Raw genomic sequence first — 23589 nt, forward strand, 5'->3', positions numbered from 1 at the left:
CTAAGAATGATATAAACAGAATATTCACTATAATTGATGAAGAAGATCTGGGTGCTGCTCGTTTGGTGCGGGAGTATTCGGCGTTGCGTCCGCAAGGCGTTCTTAGGTTCTTCGTAGCTTATAGAGATAAGAAGTGTACTCTTCAGCCTGTCGGCAAAAATACCTTCGGAAAAATTCCGAGTAAGGTTGCTGAATGGTTGGGATTAGATAATCCGAAAATGTATACAGGCCATTGTGGAAGACGAACATCCGCGACTTTGGTTGCCGATGCGGGAGCCTCAATGACAACACTCAAGAGACATGGTGGTTGGAAAAGTTCATCTGTTGCAGAAGGCTATCTGGCTGACAGTATGCTGCAGAAAAATAAGGTAGCGAAGATGATAGCAGGTGTGGAGGGAGAGCCATCTGCAGCATCACAGTCGTTTGAAGACCGTTTTGGGAGAATCGTCCGAGACTGCTGCTGCACGGAATGTTCTCAAGAAAACTGTAGTCTCGTCGACGAATAATTATGAACAAGATATTTCTTCTTCCTTTGTATCTGGTGGAAAAACTTTCAGTGGAAATTTCAACAATTGCAGTTTTCATTTTGTTTCTAAATAAAGAAATTAAATATGATTTGACGTTTTGAAAGAAATATGATTTGACGTTTCATATTTCCCTAGGGAAATATGAGTGTGTTATGACACATGGTAACTAAGGCGATATAGCTCAATATTGGTTCGATCAGAAAAAAATTTCTTAATTTTTGTATAAAACATGAGGATTATAGATTTCCAAAGGACGAAGTCCTGAGCAAAAGGTAGTTGCTGGGGTGAGAAGGAAAAATTCCATTCCCAGGGACACCTCTTTAATATGCATCAAACATTTCGTTAAGGAGGACTATTTTGTTAATGTTCATGGCAATAAAAAATTAAAAGTAGGATCAGTGCCGTCAGTATTTGACTTCCCTGGTAAAACCCAAATGAAAAATTTTAAGACCGTACAGTTCGCGAATGAAGTTCTATATTTATATGAACTTTTTGCCCAAAAATTTCCAAGGAAATAAACCCCTAAACTCATTGTATTGAATTTTGAAACAGTCTGTATTCATTCAAATTCAATAATAAACCTCGTAATAAACCATTACTGTGATCGCAATAGGATAGGATTTATATTTTTCTTCACGCGAAGTTCCTTATTGAATTCTCATATTAAAGTGCGCTTTTAGTCATGAATTTTTGTAGCTATAAAAACAAATGATCATTCAGGCAATGCATGCGCCCAATAATTTCGTTCTTGAATTCTCATGAAAATCGCACAAACATCAGAATTTCCATACATATTCAATGTTTTTTGAATGGAATTTGCATGCTTTCTGCACTACTAACTCTATCTCTCTCTTAGTTGCGCTGGCAACACATTCTTCCATAGCACGAATTAGGGAGGGCTCATCCATATTAGGTTAGTATATCTATGGGGCCCAGCGAGTTCATGAAGAACCTACTCCTAGATTAAGTCAACCAGCTCAACTTAGAGTACAGGAACGACATGGGGTTTACAAACTTTTTCCGGATGAAGAGGACCGATTTTGATATACTTCTAAGAATGATTGGACCAAAAATATCAAAACACAACACAAGCTTCAGAGAAGGCATTCCAGCAAGTGAACGTCTCGCTGTACCCTGCGCTTCCTTGTAACTGCTGATTCTAATTTTGTGCCAGAAGTATGGGACGCCATCGTTGAGGCTCTTCAAGGTAGGGAAATTCAAGGATAACTGAAGAATATAATTACATTCGATTAGCATAAACATAAAGTTTTAGGCGCGCGTAACTAAATTCCCACTGTTTTTTCGATGAAAATAGAACTATATTGTGAAAAAATGGCTACAAATGAATCATTCAAAGTATTGTCCATTGTTAGCTACAACTCTTTTCCATCTTTCTGGTGGAGTTCGAATAACGTTATGATAAAAGTATTCATCTTTTGAGGCTATCCAAGAATCAAGCTATTTTTTGATGTCTTCATATGAGTGGAACTGCTGATGATCCAGTGGGTGGGGTTCTTACCCCCACAGCACTTCCCATAAATGGCGATTATTTGGCATAAAATCAGACATATGCACACAACCAAAAATATATGACGCCACAAAAAAATCACTTATCTGTTAAAAGAGTCTGTTTACCATATATCTAAGCTTAGTTCATGACGTTTTGGGTATGTCAAAATCGACCAGCACTACAGTGACTCTAACGAGACAGTGGCGACAATTGTGGTCTCGTTTTTCATCGTTTTAGCAAGAATATGGCGGATTTGGTCACGTGACGTGACGTGAGCCAATCTGCATTCCGAATTAGAGATCATAGCATTGAAATCTGTGCTTCTAAGCCGCCATATTCTTGCTAAATTTCAAATTGTCGCCACTATCTCGTTAGAGTCACTGTAACCAGCACTTACTGCTGGAACCATCTATTGACAAAAAGCGGAAACTTAGTTGCGCACCTAATATATCCAAAAAAATCAGAACGCATTCATGCAAAAACATTATTCACAATGTGAAGTTCTGAAAACATAGAAAAACTCACGTAGACTAATAAAATCCGGAGAAAAATTGAAGGTAGTCAACGTTTGTTGAGTATGATGATAGGTATGTATTTGTTTTGTTTTCTGCATCTGTTGAAAGCTGTCTTGGGAGAGGGAATCAGTTAAGTAATCAGCACCAGCGACGGATTCCGCTTCAGAATGTACACTGGAGACCATTGAGGATGCCAGGACCATCCCGGGGGTTACTGCACTGTTGTAGCTAGCTTGCATCTGGTGATTAATGGATGGAGGCATTGACAGATTAGAAGTAGGGTATTGCGACAAATGGTCGTAAACCTTTGATGGGACCGGTGTGAACTTAGCAGCCACTTCAGATCTAGCGCTCTTTTGACCAGTGGCGTCAGTTATTTTTTTTTCTCGTACTGCGCATACTGAAATCGACATTAGGTCTCGGAAATAAATGAATTCCTTGAAACTCGAAAAGTTTAATCATTAGAAGTTGATAAATACTATTTCAGAATTTTTTTATTCGTAGAATGTTGAAGGGTGAGTTCCATCCGTTAAATGGATATTCGAAATTTAATCGAAAATAGGCCAAAAAATGAATAAAGTGTTTGAAATTTGGTTTACATATTTATAGGGCACTATTTAACAATATTCCGTGAGATTTTTCATTTGCAGAACTTGAAAGGGTTAATTTCACCCCTCTTCTCAGAGTCCACATAATGTATCGAAAATAGGCCTTTGAAATCAATAAAGGGTTTGAACTTTGGTGTACTTATTCAAAAGGCCCTATAAAACGATATTCCCGGAGCTTTTTCATTTGCAGATCTTCAAAGGGTCAATTTCACCCCCCGTTTGCAGAGTCCACAGAATGAATCGAAAATAGGTCTAAAAAATAAATAAAGGTTTTGAAATTCGGCGTACTTATTCAGAAGGCCCTATAAAATATTCCGGGAGTTTTTTTATTTGCAAGACTTGGAAGGAAGGGTTAATTTCACTCTCTCTTCTCAGAGTCCCAGTCTCAGGTGTACTTATTCATACGACCCTATCAAACGATATTTCAAGACCTTTTCATCTGCATAACTCCCAAGGGTGAATCTCACTGACTTTTCTCAGTATCAGAAAAAAATCTGAACTGTTGAAAAATGGTTTGAAATTCGGTGTAGGTACATAAAATACTAATTATTCTGAATATTCGCTTTTTTATAATATTTCATTGCATCGTAGAATTAATATAATTGGGTGGACGTTTTAGTACCAAAAGTTTCTGGTAGAAATATACATTTATTTATTTTAATGGTATGCGTTTCACAAATAAATAAAAAATTATATACATATAACATATAACAGATACATATACATATCACAGATTTCATATACGATCTATGATGCTCATCATACAAGAAAATAACAAGAAAGTAATTAAGATGAAATTTCAAACAATAGACAAATAACCATAATCATGTAGCTTATATAAACAAGTTATTTGCCATTGGTATGAATAATGCTTTGAATGATATTTGTACAATGCTTCAAACTATCCGCCTTTGTTTCATATCATATCACATACAAAATATTCATATCAAATCAAATTAGAAAAATCTCGGGTATCCACTTGGAAGTTTTCAACTTAACTATAGGTACTATATATCGATAGGAATGGTTGGAATGAATAATATGAATACTTGAAATGTACTACATGCCGAATTTTTCAAATCAAAAACAAGCTCAGAAGATTTTTTTAAGTATTCCATGCTACCTGTGTATCATAATTCCAAAATTTCTTCCGGATTCCATTCGATTTTATAGAACAAATCATCACATCATACTTTTCGTTATTCGCCATTGTTTTTATATTCTGAATTAAAAACACCAACACAGCAAAAATATTTCAATAATATTCAGAATCAGAAAAGAGCGCGTGAAGTTTTTGATTCTCTGCATTTTGTTTCAGCCGAATTAGCCATACACTACCTAATTAAATCAGCCCAAAAAAAATTGAAAAAATTTCAATTCTGAACTACTTTTGAAAAATTTATGAATATAATCACTTATTTTTTGGTGAGCCTATGAAGAGATTGCGAAAACCGTAGTACCCACACAAAGAAATAGCCTGTACATATGGAAATGTCTCTGCAGTTCAGTCTACAGAGATCACATTTTTTTTTTCACTTTTTGAATAAGCAGCATTTATTTCAGAAGAAGTCAATAGACATTTCTCGTGTGTGGATCCCAAACAAAATTTACACCTGAAATCTTTCTCGCTACATTTACATGCCTAGAAAAAGCAATATTGATCCACTGGTGAACTTTTGTTGATCAATAAATACTTCAAGTCGTCTTGTATTTATTTATATTGATGGAATCAGTTAAACATTCGTTCTTCACCAATTTATCAAAAAAAGTAAATAAAAAACGCCGAATGAACACATTCTTCTGAAATACATGTGCAAGGATTTCTTTCTTCCAATTTTGGCAGTCCATCACTTTCAATACCATAAAGTCTAAAATTTGTCCTAGATAAAAATCTATATTTTTCGGTTCATTACCCCGTGAATCAAAGAAAGTTTATATTTGCTGCTCAAAATTCATTTTTATTGAAACGAAATGGTGATTTCTTACGATTTTAAGAATCGAGTTCACCTTCGAGAATTCAAAGCTCTGTACAAACTCATTGGAAAATGTTTTGTTATTGATGATTATTGACGATTTTTCTCAATGAGAATATTTGATGGCTATCACTGTTGATCAAGTGTAGACAATGATCGATAACAAAGCTACTCAAACTTTGCTTTTCAGAGAGTGTCTGAAAATCCTCAATTAGAATTTCATTTAGTGCGAGGTCTGGAAAGGTATTAATAGAGACGTAGTTTCGATTATTTTTAAGAGGAATATAATATTCAATGTCATCAACTAATCCATTCGACAATAAATCAATTTTTTTCGATGATTTCCATTTCCGTTACGATATACCTGAAAGCGTACCAGAAGGGAATATTATACTAGGAAATAAATAGAAATTATAGAAATAGTCCAACTAACATTTCATTCCAGAACTGACTGGATTACAAGCACAATTTTTATTTTTTTATGGGTGTATATTACTAAATCACACTAATTACGCGATCAGCCATTTCCATGATGCCTTGGATTTGATAATGATATTGGTAGGTGATCGATATCTGATTTTGTTCCTTATTCAAAAAATCAAATTCAAATTGGAATGGATCTGCATCTCTAGCGGAAAAGGGGCATTTTATTTCTAAAACACCATCTACTCCGACTAGGCCATCAGGGGAAGCAGCAAGAAATGAACATTTCGGGTGAATCAATAATCCTGATTTTGTGACTTTAGTGCCAGTTTCTTTCATAAGAAAATTTTTGGAAACATCTTCGAATTCACGACCATGAGCGACTGCCGTACTTTGCAGTTCTCTATTGCTCAAAATATTTTCTACTATACCTTTAAATGAGGTAATATTCCTAATTTTATAAATACGGCCGAAATAGGAGCTTGTTATTCTCTTTTTCCTTTCTTGACGCCATAAACTGCTCTGATGCTGTGATATTACGCTGTTAAGACTTTTAAGAAATCTTTACACTTTTGGACCAAATAATCACCTTCATTTTTCCGTGCTTCATTTATAGCTTCAGGTGGATTGAATGAATCATTTCGCATTTCGCAATTTCAATAATTGCCTTCAAAAACAAAATTCTTCAAAAATCTTGCATTGAAGTGCGAACCTTGTTTTCTCGGTCTACGTCACCAAGATTCTTAAGATGTTTTCTGATCATAATCGTTCTTGGTGAGACGAGATTTCTTAATTTTCGAGTCGCCCCAACTTTCAAAGACAAACAATTCACCCTAACTTTTCTGATCAAATGAAGGCATTTTGAGATTCCTCTTCCCTTCAAATTATTATTTTCTAATTGAGAAAAATAATTATCCACTATAGAGTTGCTCAAAGGAGTAGACATTTCCAAAAGAAGGCAAACCCATAATGGACAAAACGGCATGTATTTTTTTAATATCAATTCTAAGAATTTTGGATTGTACATGTCATTATTGCCGATGTTCTTTTTCGGAATATCTGAGATATGACTTTCGACATCCAGCTGAATATCCTTATATCTTTCAGAAAAAGGACTATTTTCATAAGGAATGCGATTCTTCGTGATAATCGTTTATAATGCATTCTTGGTCGATTTCTTCCGTGATGAACGTCTTCTTGGATATGAGGTTTAGCAAATTCGATTTGGCGCTTTGAACTTCTAGAATTTTCTTTTCACTAGCCAATAGAATTATAATTTATTTCGTATAGCTATCCAGGTTCGCTAAGTTATAAGTATTAAGGCTGTATATGCCATCATATCCTTGTTGCCGTAATATTTTGATATCAGTTTATATTGTTATGAACACACCTATGTACACTAGATTACACTGAAGATCGCCAGTTGAACAGCATACAAAAGACGTCATCTGGACATCTGTGTGTGATTTAGTTAGTTCGAAAAACTGCATAGATTCGTCGATAAAACGCATAAACGCTATTTTTCTGTAATAATCGCTTTTTCTAAACTATCATACGCTGTGGAACGCTTATTTCTTGCTATCATCTTGGCTTTATTTTGTCGAAGAAGTGTAGTGAAAGATGACCAAGAAGCTTCAGCCTGCTGGAAAAATCCCACCAAACGAGGGCTCTCACGTTTGTTAAAGAAAATCCTGTGGTGAGTCTTCTAGTGTACCTTCTTTTAGTTTTTTTTAAATTGAAAATCTATTACTTCGTTTCATTCATATATTTCTTATCGTCGACTGTTTTTTTGTCCGCTCCGATAATTTTTTTGAACATACGCTCGTTTTCAATATATTGTTGGCGTATTGAAAGCGCGTTCAGTAACGGACGATCTTTCGCATCTTAGTTTTTTGAATTCAGGTGTTCTCAATTCTGAAACAATGTCGAAGATAAAACGAGCTAGGTGAGATTAAGTCACTAGTCAATTTCTCAAAAAAGACTGAATTAGATGGTAGTTTTTTCAACTTGTTCAAAGCTAGGTTTTCCGACATTGAGAGAATACGCAATGAATTTGTTAGTGAGCATAAAACAATTGTTGATAATTTGCTTCAGGAGGAAGATGCGGATTTAAGTGGGGAGGAATCAATTAGAGACGATTTTTTTGCTTGTTATTACGAGATGAAGTCTATTTATGAGGTTTTAACGTCCGATAATTCGAAAGGTATCAGAGATGTTGGGTTTAAACCGAAAAGTAGTGCGCATATCATGTTACCGAAATTAGAATTGAAGCGATTCTCAGGCGATGTAACTCAATCCTCAACGTTTATTGGATTATTTAATTCGCTGGTGCATGATAATGATGCATTGAGCAATGATGAAAAATTTAATTATTTGGTTTCATCCCTTGAAGTACACAACCGCATAAATTAATTCAACACTATGAATTGAATAGTAATAATTATCAATCAGCGTATGATGCTTTATTTCAGCGTTACAATAATAAGCGTTTGCTGGCAAAATGTCATTGGCGTCGCATTGAGAAAAATCTGTTAAAGGAAATTATTCAATATTATGATATATTCTTTTTATTCTGAAATCTAAAATGCATTGATGTTGAAAATCACAACTCATTGATTATTCAAACTGTAATGTTCTAAAATTCTAAATTGATTAATGATTAAGACTATTGTCCTGATGGCGAACCGAATAATTATAATAATATTTGAGTTTAAGGAAGGTAAACACTCATGTCATACCAAGGATTATAGATCATGTTTTATAATCCCTGATTTCATTATTGATTTTCATACTATGATGACGCTCATATTCCTCCTGCTTTTCAAGTTCAGAATGACCGTCCAAGCAAATTGTTGTATAGAGGGATGTATCAGAATATACACATAAATATTTTTGTTTTATTCTGAAAGCCCTAGAACGCCACCTCCAACGATAAAATGAACCGTTTTTTTTCTATTCAGAATGTTTCAAGGATTCCTTCTGTAGAAGATAAGTCAGTTCAAAATAATCGGCCAAGAAAATTGGTGTTTAAAGTACATAGAGGCATGACTTAAATATCCTAACATAATTTTTTTTTCATACTACAGCTACTCATTCTACGATGAGGCGCCTATTCCTCATTTTTCAAGTTCATAATGGCTGGCCAAGAAAATTGGTGGATAGAGGAATGTATCGGAATGTACTCAGAAAAAATATGTGTTTCATTCTGACAGCCTTAGAACGCCACCCACAACGATCAAATAAACCGATTTTTATCTATTCTGAATGTTTTAAGGATTCCTTCTCCAGAAGATAAATCAGTTCAAAACATCCTGCCAAGGAAATTGATCGCTAAAGTATATAGAAGGATGACAAAAATATCCTAACATAATTTTTTTGTTCATACTATAGCTCCGAGGATCAAAATGAACTATTCAGGCTTAGAACACATCAAATTAACCAATTTTTTTATATTCAGAATGTTTTAAGGATTCCTTCTCCAGAAGATAAATCAGTTCAAAACATCCTGCCAAGGAAATTGATCGCTAAAGTACATAGAGGGATGACAAAAATATCCTAACATAATTTTTTTGATCATACTACAGCTCCGATCCGATGATCAAAATGAACTATTCAGTCTTCGATGAAGCGCATATTCCTCATTTTCCAAGTTCAAAATGGCCGGCCAAAAAAAAATGGTGGATAAAGGAATGTATCAGTATGTACAGGGTGGGCAAAATTGGTGATACATGAATTACAACTTTTTAACCCAACGAGATAGAGAAAAATAAATGTACCATTCGTGTCGTCTTTTTTCGACAAACTAATAATGCCATCAACTGCATTCCTCTATCTCCTTTTGTTTTTGAGTTATAGGCCAAAATTTAAATTTCGGCGATTTCAACTTTGGTCATTATCTCCATTTCTGTTTGTGCTAGGATGTTGAAATGAAGACATTATACAGACAATTTTGATAGCAATCCGGTGGCGTACTATGTTTTTTTCCTACAGGTTTATTTGCTGAGCTATAACATAAAGTTGTGTTTTTTCTTAGGAAAACAGTAGTTTGAAATGACTTACAAAGAATCGCCGTTTCAGAAATATATTATTTATCACCCTCAGGCCCAGTTTCACAATATATGGTTAACCCAAAGTTATGTAGTGACCAGTGGTTAAATCAAAAATTCTGTTTCACAAAGTGTGGTTTATCGTTTGACCTAAAGTAAACTTGTGGTTGCCTTAACCCCGAAAATTTTATGAGTTAACTACATAGATTAATAAATCTATGGTTAACTATGAGTTGCCTGGACATAGAAGTTTCGTGGCGTATGCTTTTCTGCATAGATAACATAATAATAATAATAATAATAATAATAATAATAATTTATTGATCCTGTTAGACATCAAACAATGTATAGGACAAGTCACAGAAATCAGACCATTACAATTGATCACATAAATATTCACTAACCGAGTAATAACAATTCTTTAAGAGCAATTCTTTGACCACTTTCTTGAAATTCTTCAGACTAAGAGATCTTATATTCGCAGGAAGATTATTAAAAAGCTTAATGCATTGATAAGATGGTGACATCTGGTACTTAGATGTTCTGTGTTTTGGAAATGACAGCACTGTTTTATTTCGGGTGTTGTAATTGTGAAAAGCAGACAGCTTCGTCAGATGGTTTTCATTTTCTTTGGCATATACCAGGCACTTGAGAATGAATATGGAAGCGACAGTCAAAATATTGTTCCTCTTGAAAACCGGTTTACAAGAACTGCGAGGTGCAATACTGAACATCATACGTATAATCCTCTTTTGGGTTATGAAAACTCTACCAACGTCCGTTGAGTTCCCCCATAGCATAATATTATAAGAGATATGACTGTAAACAAGACTATAGTAGACATTCATTAGTGATTGCAGAGGAACAATATCTTTTATTCTACTGATCGCGTAGTATGAACTATTAAGTTTCTTGCAGACATCATCTACATGTAAGCTCCACCTTAGGTTTTCGTCTAAATGAATCCCGAGAAATTTTGCATGGCTTCCAGCTTGTATCACATTATCCGAGTACCGCAATGTCATCCTATTCAGATCATTACCCCGATTTTGAAAATGAATGAACTCCGTCTTATTAATATTAATCATAATATTATTTTGTCTGCACCAATCTACAAAACAGTGCACCAGCAGCTGACATAACGCCTGTAATTCCTCAAAGGAACCTGCACTAATCACCACCGAAGTATCATCGGCGAACAATATCAATCTCAGTTTTTCGAGGAGAAGATGGATATCAGGGATACCCGTTATCAACATAAACATTTTTCTCAGATTCACAGGCAGATCGTTAATAAACAATAAAAATAGAAGTGGTCCCAGCACAGATCCCTGGGCAACGCCCGAATTAACGCTACGCTCTCGTGAAAATGAGTTGTGAACCCTGACAGATATAGTTCTTCCTTCAAGATAACTTCGAATCCAGGTTGAAAATATACCCCTGAATCCAATGTTGTAGCATTTATCGATCAAGAACTCGAAAGAAAGGCTATCGAAAGCTCGGGATAAATCGAAAAACAACCCGGCGACGAACAAGTCCCCATCGAGGCATTCGTGGACGTACTCGACAAAAAATAGAGCCGCCGTGTGAGTTGAGCGACCAGTCCTGAACCCGTGTTGTGCAGTATCTAGTATATTATACTTATCAATAAAGTTAATCATTCTGTTAAAAACAATTCTTTCGAAAACTTTAGAAAACACACTGAGAATAGAAATAGGCCTATAGTTAGCAATGTCATGCACATCATTTTTCTTATGGACAGGTAAAACAATAGCTTTCTTCAAAAGATTAGGGAAAACACCCGAGCTTATAGAAAAATTGATGATGTATGCGAAATGTGGCGCTATGTCAGCCGCTATTATCTTCAATATACGAGCAGAAATGAAGTCAAACCCTGTACTCTTTTTGTTCTTTAGACTTTTAATCACATCGACAACTTCATTATCCAGAACAGGTTGAAAAAAAAAGTTATTGTTCAATATTGGTGAGACGGTGCACGAAATCGACAAGTTAGATCCATAATAATTGAGCAAAGTTTTTTCGGTAACTGAGGAGAAATATTCAGCAAAAATGGACGTCAGATTATCAGGGTTGACATATGACATACCATCAATAATTAACTCAAAGGGTTTGCAATTCTTTGACTTCCGGCCAGTTTGGAGATTTACTAAACTCCACACTGTTTTGTTTTTGTTATCAGAGGTTTCGATGACATCGCGGTAATAACAAAATTTCGTCTTTTTTATTAGTGAATTGTAAGAGCTTTTGGCCTTTCTATAGTTCTCGCGGGTAGAGTGACTTTTCAGATTAGCATACAACCAGTATAGATCATTCAGTTCTCGTTTTGCCATGATTATTTCGGGAGTGATCCACCGCTTGTCGCTTCTAGGAAGACTAGTGCAGTTCATCAATGGGCAAAAATTTTCAAAACCTTCTTGTATCAGGGACAAAAATGACTTAAAGCATTCATCAACATCTTGACAGAGGTAAACGTCTCGAAAATCACAACTTTTCATGTAATGTGCGAAATTGTCCAGGTTCTGCGGGCTCAAATTCCTGACCAGTTTGATCTGAGGACTACTGACTGGACTAAAACTCAATGGGAACAGAAATGAAAAAACCCGGTGATCACCAATGTGAGCCTCATAAACCTCGACAATAGTGTTGGGAAATTGTAAATTGCACAATATATAGTCAATTTTAGATACACTCGTGTGACCATTAATATTCGTGAATACTCTAGTGGGTTCACGCGATGAAATATGCAAATTGTAGCATTCAAGTAAATCAATAAACAACTTGCGATTAGGACAACTATCCTCGAGTAAGTTAACATTAAAATCTCCACACACAAATATTATGTCACCCGATCGAGAACAATGATTCAATGTATATGACATGAAGTTTATAAATGATTCGAAATTACCAGTGCCTGGCCGGTATACACTAAGAACAACACATCGAGTATCCCCAGTCTCCACTATTGTTCCACACACTTCAAAAACCATCTCCTGAGAATATCGTGAGACGTATAGTTTCTTGATGGGTAAGTCTTCTCTCACGTAGATCATTGATCCTCCATGCAACCTATTGACACGACAATATTGATCTGCTTGCAAATATCCAGGGATGATCATGGTTTTAGCACTTTCAGGGTTACACCAGTGCTCGGCGATACTGATGATGTCAGGCTTTTTTTCGTTGAAAAGGACCTCAAGATTACCTAGTTTGTTTGAAAGGCCTTGTACGTTTATTTGAAGAATCAGAATGTGTTTACCTGTTGTAGTAGGGAAAGTAAGTTCTGTGTCTGAATTCGGCTCCTTGAGCGGTTGTCTTGCTTCTCTTGTCGTGCCCTGTACCGGTGCCAGATGTTGGACTTTAGGACTGTGCTGTGTTGTCTCGAGGTGTTTGTTTCTTCCGAAAAAATTGTCCACCAAAGGAAAACTCTCTCAGACATACTCCTTGGGGCCAGAAGGATTCATTGAAAACTCTGTCGTAGGATTCTTTGGTTTGTAGGCCAATACTGAATGCAGAGTTTTGACCCTGACAATTCAGCTTCTTCACCACAATTTGCTCCTTCACACCCTCATTCTGCAAGTAAGATAGCACATCTTCTTCAGACACCTCCTTTCCAGCGATTTTTCCGACATAAATCCATTGCCTACGTGTTGCGCCTCGAATTGGCATATTATCGTCATCTATAGATTTCGTTCCATAACAAGTTTTATTATGAGATGGTTTCTTTTTAAGCCTTTTCCCTTTTACTGTAGACCAACCATCTTCAGAATCTCCTTTGTTTATATTCGCCTCGGTTGCATAGGAGGATGAACATTTGTCATTCACGTTTATCATCGTATTTACAACACTTGGTGGCGCCGGTGGCGTTTGCCTCAGGGTGGGCATTCCTTGCGTACGCTTCTTAACCGCAGAATTATAACGGGAATTCCCTGATGTCGGATAAGCGTCATATCCACTATCAATATTATCACATTTATCACCTTTGGTTTTATCACTACTACTATACTTTGAGTTCTGTCAGAGACATGTCAGCATTTCTTGGGGAATACTGGTTAGGAAGCGTTTTACATTGATTGGGTGTTTATTAGTTATTATTTACGATTATCGTGGACGATTATGATGAATACTCATAGTAGTGATGAATAAACAGTGAGGCCCAGAAGATTTGGAGCTAGGAGGAATTATTTTGAGTAATATGTCGACCTGGATTTCTTCTGTAGATTCAGAAACACAGTGGAAAGGAAGGCAGTTGGAAGCGAATAATCTCAGCTCCTTCAATGAGAATATTCAAAGTATAGATGCAATGATGATGATTAAGTCCACAGTTTTTTTACATAACATATCTTGTCATAAAAATGAAGGACAACCTCCTTCATGAGGAGAAGAAGAAGCAATGAATTCATATCAAAATTTTGCTGTGCCCCCTGTAGGGGATCAAGAATTATTGTCAAATAATAGAACTAGAAGAACTAGACTGAATGAATAGTTATTATGCAAATATGTTAAATTAGAGTGGTGAAATTTGAACTTTTGAAATAGATCAAAGCATCTCAATTCAAACTCAAATAATCAATAAAAATAGGCTTTTGTGGAATTGTTGAGGAAAACACCTAGATAGATATAAATTATTTAAGGAACTTTAAGTTATAAATGCAAAACTCAATTTTGTTTGAATTTTTCAATAAAGTAATAATTTCTATTGGTCCAGCACAGTTGCACTGTTTTTTCTTATTTCGCACAAGAAAAAACGAACGCTTCAGCTTCACTCAAATCAAAATCCAAACGAAAAATAACCTTTAGGCAATTATGAAACTAATATCAGCACAGAACATCAAACATTCATACGGTGCTCATACGTTTTATTCGTTTTCTGTCATACTCATAACAATTTCTATATTCTTAAGTTCTTGTTTCACAGAAATACGAAATGTCAGTAATAAATAACCTAAAAGTAGATCTATCGTACACGAAAAACATTACCAACCTTCAGAAAAAAATTTAAACCGATGGTCAAAATACCATCACTCGTTTTTTTGTTGTGAAACGAGCATCTTTTTAAACCTTGGGTTAACTCAAAGGTAGTGGTTAATAAACCACCACTGGTTACCAATGATTGTGAAACTGGGCCTTAAATCAAAATCCAAACGAAAAATAACCTTTAGGCAATAATGAACCTCATATCAGCACAGAACATCAAACATTCGTACGGTGCTCATACGTTTTATTCGTTTTCTGTCATACTCATAACAATTTCTATATTCTTAAGTTCTTGTTTCACAGAAATACGAAATATCAGTAATAAATAACCCAAAAGTAGATCTATCGTACACGATAAACATTACCAACCTTCAGAAAAAAATTTAAACCGATGGTCAAAAAACCATCACTCGTTTTTTTGTTGTGAAACGAGCATCTTTTTGAACCTTGGGTTAACTCAAAGGTAGTGGTTAATAAACCACCACTGGTTACCAATGATTGTGAAACTGGGCCTTAGGAGCAGTAATCGAATACCACCTGAAGCATTGCCTCAAGAAGTCTGAAGAACAAGGAACAAGATCAATCATTACACAGCTTATCAAAAGTTTTTATGTTGACATTTTTTGCGTAACGAGCCTGAATAGTAGAGAGGAGATTCAGGACTTCATTCAAGTCTCGACGAAATTATTTGCCGATGCCAAATTTGATCTTCGAGGTTGGGAGCATACGGCATTTGATGATTCTCTGATGAATACCAACACATCCTCAGTTTTGGGACTTCTCTGGAATAACAACTTAGATACGTTGCAATTAAATTCAGAATGGTTCCGAGAAATCAATATTGAAACCGTTACTAAACGAGTGATTTTATCAAACGCAAATCGACTCTTTGATCCTATAGGATTTTCTTGTCCGGTGTCCAGTGGCGGATTTACCATAGAGGCTGAGTAGGCTGAAGCCTAGGGCGGCAGATTTTAGGAGGCGGCAAATTTGGGGACAATTTTTTGTGAACCCATTATAGAAACTGAAATACTTGTATTTCAAAGCTATTTTAATACCTATCTACATCTGATTTTCCCGAAATATAAATAAACTGAACAAGTAGTGCATCATTATTTTGCCCTGCATGGTTATTAATAATAATAATTATTATTATTATTATTATTTTCCTGTTTCCCTCTTATTTCGGCCGCATTGGACTCTTTACTGAAACTCCGTGAGGGTGAAAAATTTTTGGTGATTCTGAATCGTTGGGATGTGTTTCTTCGGTTTCTCGGAAAACACAATTCAAGAAATGTTTGTCCAAACTTCGATATAGCAGTTCGTACCTATGGCTCTATGTATACACCAGCGACAAATGTTTCGGGTTAGAGAAGCTTTTTTTGCTTGAAAAAGATGAAAAGTTAGGTACCTACGAACCACATTAGGGCAAGAAAAGCTGAACGCTTTAGTTTTTTTGTGTATTGAGTCAGAACTAATGAACAAAATTTCATATGACGACATAGCAAAAAGATATTTTAACAGCGGGTTTCATAGAACTTTGATTTTGCGATCAACGATTTGACAGTCACTTGATTTCTAAAACGAAATCACTGAAACCTTTTCGTTTTTGAATATATTGAACAAGTAGCAATTGAGAATAATTTAATGGACCTATAAACGTCATAATTTGATGCGAGAATGATATTCTAAACGATCTTGACTGAATTATAACTTGAAAATAAAAACAAATTGACGTATTGGTTGATTCCCTGATCAAGCTTTATGAAACCCGAGGTGAGACTTTTATGACTCACCTTCCTATTTTATTGTCAGCGTCAGTTAGTTTGTGGCCATATAATACCTACATATAATAATATGAACATTTACAGAAAATTTAGGGGGCTTTAAAAAAATAGGGAAGGTCTTTCCTTTTTTGTACCCCTGCTTTGTTACAGCCCCCTAAAGATGGCGTCCGAAAAACAGTTTTCATATTTTTTTATTGAAAATCAATAAACTGATACGTATTAAATCAAGCAGACATTTTGTACGGTCGTGAAGGCATTACAAAAAATGTTAGGTTCTTTTTGTCTGTGATAGAAAGGGGTAGAAAGAGCCATCCCTGATCTTTGTTTAGCAAGAAACTTTTTCGATATTCATATTTTACAATGAAAAATTAATTTTGGATAACTAAATCTATTCTCAAAAATAAGGTCTCTTGTGATTTCTTGCTAAAATTCACGGTATAAAAAAATAATCATGATGATAGCGTCAGTCGTAGAGGCTGGAATCATTTCTGAACTAGAATTTATCTAGTAAGCGGATGTGATTTTGGTACGACTAGTTTTGATTAACTTTGATTCAGTTACAATTATTTGTTGATTTGGCTATCATCTTGAGAATTTTGTCACATACTCATTAAAATGATTGTGTGCGCAAACGCAGAAATGTTCGATATGCACTTTGTTTAAGGTGTCCCTTTTTTTCTGAAAAACCGTGAATATTCGCAAGATACTACAAAAGACCCTATTTGTTAAGGATGGATCAAGCTATCCAAAATCAATTTTTTCATTGTGAAATATGGAAAAAAGTTTCTTGCGGAACAATGTTTAGAGGTGTCTTTCAATAGCTAGCACTTTCAATCATAGAGGAACAGAACCGAAATCTTCCCCGCATAAAATATCTGCTTAATTTCATTCTTGTCAGTTTTTCGATTCTCAAGAAAAAAATCAAGAACTGCTTTTCGAGTGCCACCTTTAGAGAGCTGTAAAAATGTTACATTGGAGATCCACCCTATTTTTTGACAAAGAATTTAATTTTTCGCAACTAATCCAATGCACCATGTATATATTATATTTGATGTTTGTTTTCTCTTTGCTACTTGTTTTTATAGTTGCTGAACTTTAATTCAGCATTTATGCTGAACTTAAACTAAATAATTATGGTAAGGGCGGCAAAATTTGAATAGCCTACAGGCGGCAAATATGTAAATCCGCCACTGCCGGTGTCTCTTTGCCTTTAAATATTGTTGCAGAAGATTTGGAACTTGAAAATCGACTGGAATACCGAGGTTCAAGACGACATCAAAAGTAGTTTTTTGTGTTGGGTCGAAGAAATTCCCACACTTCTAGGTTTGAAAATTCCTAGATGGTTTTTTAGATATATAGATGGAGAGGACCATTGCTGTTTGCATGTTTTCTGTGATGCTAGGCAAGAGGCCTATGCCACCGCTATATTTTTGAGATCTGAAACATGTAATGGCGTGAATGTTCAACTCGTTCAAGCCAAATCCAGAGTTTCTCCTCTAAAACGAATGTCTATCCCTCGTCTCGAATGGTTAACAGCTACCATAGGAATCAGATTATCCAAAAGTGTTACTGACACCATCGATCCTACCATGTTGGTTTATTGGTGGTCTGATTCGACAACAGTTTTATCCTGGATAAAAGATGATGAGAAATGGAAGCCGTTTGTATGGAATCGAGTGAGAGAAATTCGAAGTTTGACCAATACAAACGCCTGGTATCACCTTCCTGGGAATCTCAACCCAGCAGACCTCCCTTCCCGCGGATGTTCACCAAAACAGTTGATGGATTCAAAATGGTGGGAGGGACTCAATGGTTGAGAACATCTCCAGAAAATTGGCCGAATCGTTTTTACAGTAGTTCAGAAGATTTATAGCTAGAAGAAACACACCATCAATTGTGCACAGTGATAAGGGCACAAATTTTGTTGGTGCCGAAAATGCTTTCTCGCAATTGGACTGGAAGATGGTAGCCACTTACAGTACCGCCAAGAGAATCGACTGGAAATTCAATCCTCCAACAGCTGCCTGGTGGGGAGGTTGGTGGGAGAGGTTGATAAGAATTGTGAAAGATTTACTGCGAAAAGTATTAGGTAAAGCCAGCCTATCCTATGAGGAGTTAACCACCACACTTTGTTACTGTGACAACTGAAGTTATCATCCAAGCATCATTTCCAAAAGGACATTAATGTTGGTGATATTGTATTAATTGGTTCAGACAATTTGAAACGACAGGATTGGTCACTTGCTTATATCGAGGAGTTAATACCTGGTCGTGATAACAAAATGAGACTGGTGAAATTGAGGACTCTACGAAAGGAACAATTCTGAGACCTCTTCAGAGGATATATCCCTTGGAACTGAATTCTAGCAGTGATTTGGATATTTCATCCTTAACAAGCAAAATGCCTAAAGAAACTCCTCATCATGATAAAAATGAAGAAAAACAGGAAGATCATAATGAAGGAGTTTCGGAATCACTTCCAATTACTACCCTCTATGATAGAAAAGTCAAACCTATTCATAGATTAGGAATGTAGCAGATTGAGTTTTTCTGAACTGAGTTTGATAAACTCAAGGTGGGAGGATGTTGCAGTTGCAGGTTGTTATATTTTGCATTTTCAATATTTTCATTGTTACGTGAAAATTATTTTTGAAATATGATTGAAGTTGAATGTCATAATTTTTTGTCAAGTGAAAAGATAGAAAAAATTGTATTAAACTTTCTTTGTACTGCTGCTCCATATAAGTTAGTCCTACATTGAGATATTCAGTCACCGGGTAGGTGATTTTCGAATATTTAACAGAGGGGGTCTATTTATATCCCATAAAAACTCTTTATTCTTTGTGTTACCGGTTTCATCTCACACCGAGGTATATATACATCAGAATGAATGACTAATGAGTCGATACTGACGAGTAAAACCCGAAGAATGTTGAATGCATTGAAGTCTTGTATGGCTAAAATTCTTCTCGGAGAATGGTATATTGAAGATTAGCCCAAGGTTCCCCACATTTATAAAAATGTCTGGAAAACGATCAAACAGTGTTATAGGATTATACCAGAGAATTCTTTGAGTTATTTTTCCCCTCAATACACAACAATATCTAGGTTATATGCGCTCATCCAAACCCATAAGTCAGAGATACCCGATCAGATGCCGATTAGACCAGTTGTTTCTTACACTGGTTCTCCTACACATAAGCTTGCAGAATGGCTGGCTATCCAATTCAAAAAGATTACAGGATTCACTCTAGAATACTCTATTAAAAATAGTATTGAGCTGGCTGATGGGATCAAGAGTATAATAATTCCACCTGGAGCAGTGTTAGTCTCATTTGATGTAGTGAATTTGTTCACAAATACTCCATCAGTCAATGAAGCATTGGAAATAATTAAACAGCATCTTGTTGAACACTATTTGAGTGACCTAGAAGTCACACAATATTATAAATTATTGAGGATAAATTCAGATGCATACCACCCGACGATATGAATATCGACAAGTGTTACGATCTGAATTGAGCTAGCCAATTTGCCATCGTCAAGGCCCCAAATGGAGTACGTTCCACCGAAGAAAAGCAGATGCTGACCATGGTTTCGGCCTCATTTGGCGTCATCAGAGCAACATAGCATTTTTCCACGGTGGAGAACGTTTGGAATTGATGGAACTTTATTCAATGTTGTCATGTTCTACCGGGTATTATTTACCCAGAGCGCCATCCAACATGAAACGGTATCCGATTCAATCCCCTCCAGATAGAAACCAAGACGAAGACAATAGCATATGTCCCATATTTTCCCTAATTCAGTACGCCCAGGGGCTTGACACTTCCTTACCCCCACCCCAAATACGGTTTTTAGTTCTGCAATCAATCGCTATGTGGCACTGCATACGAAAATATATCTTATTCTCCACAGATTACTGTATTCTGACATATTGGATTTGTGAACGCCAACAGTGTCAATGTCAATATGTTTTAATGCAAATTCTTGTTAACAAACGAGATCTTATATGAGAGTAAATTAAAAATACCCATTTATTGAACTCGACAGTCTTATCAGGAAATCGATTTTCTTGTAAGAAATGTTTGATTCAAAGAAGCATGTAATTATAACATTAATCGTTTATACTTAAACCAATCCAACCAAACCCTTTAAAAATTGTGTTAATGGAAATGAAAGTCAAACTGTGTAGTCAGGTATTAAGCCACTCCGTGGGGTCAATGATGAAGCTCATTTCTCAATGGGGTAAGTTTTTTTTTCAAACATAATAATACAAAAATTTACTATTTTCCTTTTTAGAAATCAAGCATCCGCTTCAGCTTCCCAGAGAGGCTATCGACACTGCTGACTTTATACTATTCTTGGAAGAGTTATTTGATTTGTTGAATGTATCCAGAGCTTGGACATCCACTGCGAAACTCTTAAAGAAGACGGTTAGTATTCAAACAGAACACAATGTTTGTTGGGAGCAGGCGATACAAATTTTCAATAGTATTTCATTTTATTGCCCTCGAAAGAAAAGATCCATTGTGGTGCCCACTTTGAAGAATATAGTGACAAGATTGAAAGCATTCCTTTACCTTAGGCAAAAACTGTTCAATGATTATCACTTTGAATATATTCTCACTGGGGCTTTCAATCAAGATTGTTTAGAAAACCTTTTTGTGTACATTAGAGCACATGGAGTAAGGAATACTGACCCAAATGTTGAACACTTTATTTCATTATTCAAAACTATAGTTATTTAATTTCATGTCAGTGCATTCCTGGGGATCTAACTGTGAGGAAGATAAAACAGGGAGTCGTTGTTTAGAGACTTTGAAATCTTTCCTGCAGGAAAATATAAAATCCACATAGGTCTTTGGGCAACTAATTTTTTTTTTCCAAATTATTAATGCATTCTAAGCTTTGGCATGCTGTTTTTGATTTCTATTGCCGACTCCCAACAAACATTGTGTCCTTTTTGGATAATGTTGAAGATTTTAGAAGATATAATAATTTCAACCTCATTTCCTATGAACAATATTATTACTGTTTATTATAATTATTGTCTTACGAAGATATGTGACCGTATTGACATTTTACCTCTGCTCATATATTCATTGCCATAATTATAGCTTATGTATTTCCATATTTTTTTTTCCTGTGCTGGGTATATCAATATATGTATAATTTTCATGACAAGTTTTATTTCTCCTTAAAATTCGCCCTAATAATCCATATTATTCTATCGACGTCTAAAATACCAGTGAATGGGCTAATTTAAATTTCGCGCCATGCGATTGCAGTTTCCTGTTACACCGACATTTCTCCCGGTTAGTTGGGTGGCAACCGCATGGGGGCGCTGAGAGCGGGATAAAATGTATTTTTCATCGTAGAACGTGAGTGTCAGATCTATTCTACTCTGTAATCTGTGAGTACGCCGATTCGCCTTTGCGAACGTCGGACGCATGATGAATTGGGAAGTCTGAGACGCGCTCAGGTCGCGGCAGAATACGATGCCAGCGGTACAATAATGAAAAGTGATATCGCCTTTACGGCACTGAATAAATTAATGAGGATAAATTCAGATGCATACCACCCGACGATATGAATATCGATAAGTGTTACGATCTGAATTGAGCTAGCCAATTTGCCATCGTCAAGGCCCCAAATGGAGTACGTTCCACCGAAGAAAAGCAGATGCTGACCATGGTTTCGGCCTCATTTGGCCTCATCAGAGCAACATAGCATTTTTCCACGGTGGAGAACGTTTGGAATTGATGGAACTTTATTCAATGTTGTCATGTTCTACCGCGACCTGAGCGCGTCTCAGACTTCCCAATTCATCATGCGTCCGACGTTCGCAAAGGCGAATCGGCTTACTGAATTAGGGAAAATATGGGACATATGCTATTGTCTTCGTCTTGGTTTCTATCTGGAGGGAATTGAATCGGATACCGTTTCATGTTGGATGGCGCTCTGGGTAAATAATACCCGGTAGAACATGACAACATTGAATAAAGTTCCATCAATTCCAAACGTTCTCCACCGTGGAAAAATGCTATGTTGCCCTGATGAGGCCAAATGAGGCCGAAACCATGGTCAGCATCTGCTTTTCTTCGGTGGAACGTACTCCATTTGGGGCCTTGACGATGGCAAATTGGCTAGCTCAATTCAGATCGTAACACTTGTCGATATTCATATCGTCGGGTGGTATGCATCTGAATTTATCCCCATTAATTTATTCAGTGCCGTAAAGGCGATGTCACTCTTCATTACAATATTATAAACTTTTTGAATGTTGTCTACGACAGAACTTCTTTGTGTTTAATGGAGATTGTTATGCTCAAGAAGATGGCCTGTCCATGGAATGTCCGGTGTCCCCCTTGTCGACGGAGGTTGTAAAGGACCATATAGAGAAGAACAAAATCTCTAAAAGCAACTTCTTTATGGAATGTGTCGTTTATTACCGCAGATATGTGGATGACATCCTTTGCTTGTGGAATGGTGGCATGGACTTGCAGCAGGAGTTCTTGATTTACTTGAATTCTATACACGAAAAAATAAAATTCAGAAGTTCAATCTGAGGGAAGCATAAGGTACTTAGACCTCAACATTACGAATGATAATAGTAACCACGTCTTTAAAGTGTATAGAAAACCTTCCCACACTGGAGTGGTGATACATAATACTTCTTACCATCCGGTTTCCCACCGGTTGTCATCTCTGCGTAGTTATGTAAACAGAGCCCTTGGACTGCCCCTGTCACTGGCTGCACTGATTGAAGAGGTTAATATTATTAAGCAGATAGCAAGGAATAATGGTTTCTCTGAGGAGGTGGTTGACAAAATGCTGATGGATAGAAATAGACAGTTACTTGAACGGAGGGTGTATATCAATCAACCACATGATGAACCTAGGAGGTATGTGTCACTGACTTTCAGTGGAACCCCTTCCTACAAGATTGCAAAAGTCTTGAGTGAACACACTAACGTTATAGTTTCTTTTAACACTGTTGGGACCGTGAATGAATTATTAGTGAATAATAAAGATAAAGATAAAGATAAAAATAACCCACTAGTTAACGCTGGTATCTACAAGCTGAGCTGTTCCTGTGATTCCTTCTATATCGGACGTACGAAAAGGTATTTTGACATGAGATTTAAAGAACACTACAGGTGCATCAGACAGAATAATCAGATATCATTGTTTGCTAAACA

At 36.1% G+C, this 23589-nt stretch overlaps 1 protein-coding gene across 1 annotated transcript in view; it reads left to right on the plus strand.

Moving 5' to 3' along the window:
* Window positions 1-7207: 7207 nt before the first annotated feature.
* Window positions 7208-23589, plus strand: part of LOC123307845 — a 50971-nt gene continuing 34589 nt past the window's right edge. The window contains exon 1 of the mRNA XM_044890304.1: window positions 7208-7252. The gene's annotated coding sequence lies outside the window, so the exon portion shown is untranslated. The remainder of the gene's footprint in view (window positions 7253-23589) is intronic.

This window comes from Coccinella septempunctata, chromosome 2, assembly GCF_907165205.1.
Source record: "Coccinella septempunctata chromosome 2, icCocSept1.1, whole genome shotgun sequence".
Lineage (NCBI taxonomy): Eukaryota > Metazoa > Arthropoda > Insecta > Coleoptera > Coccinellidae > Coccinella > Coccinella septempunctata.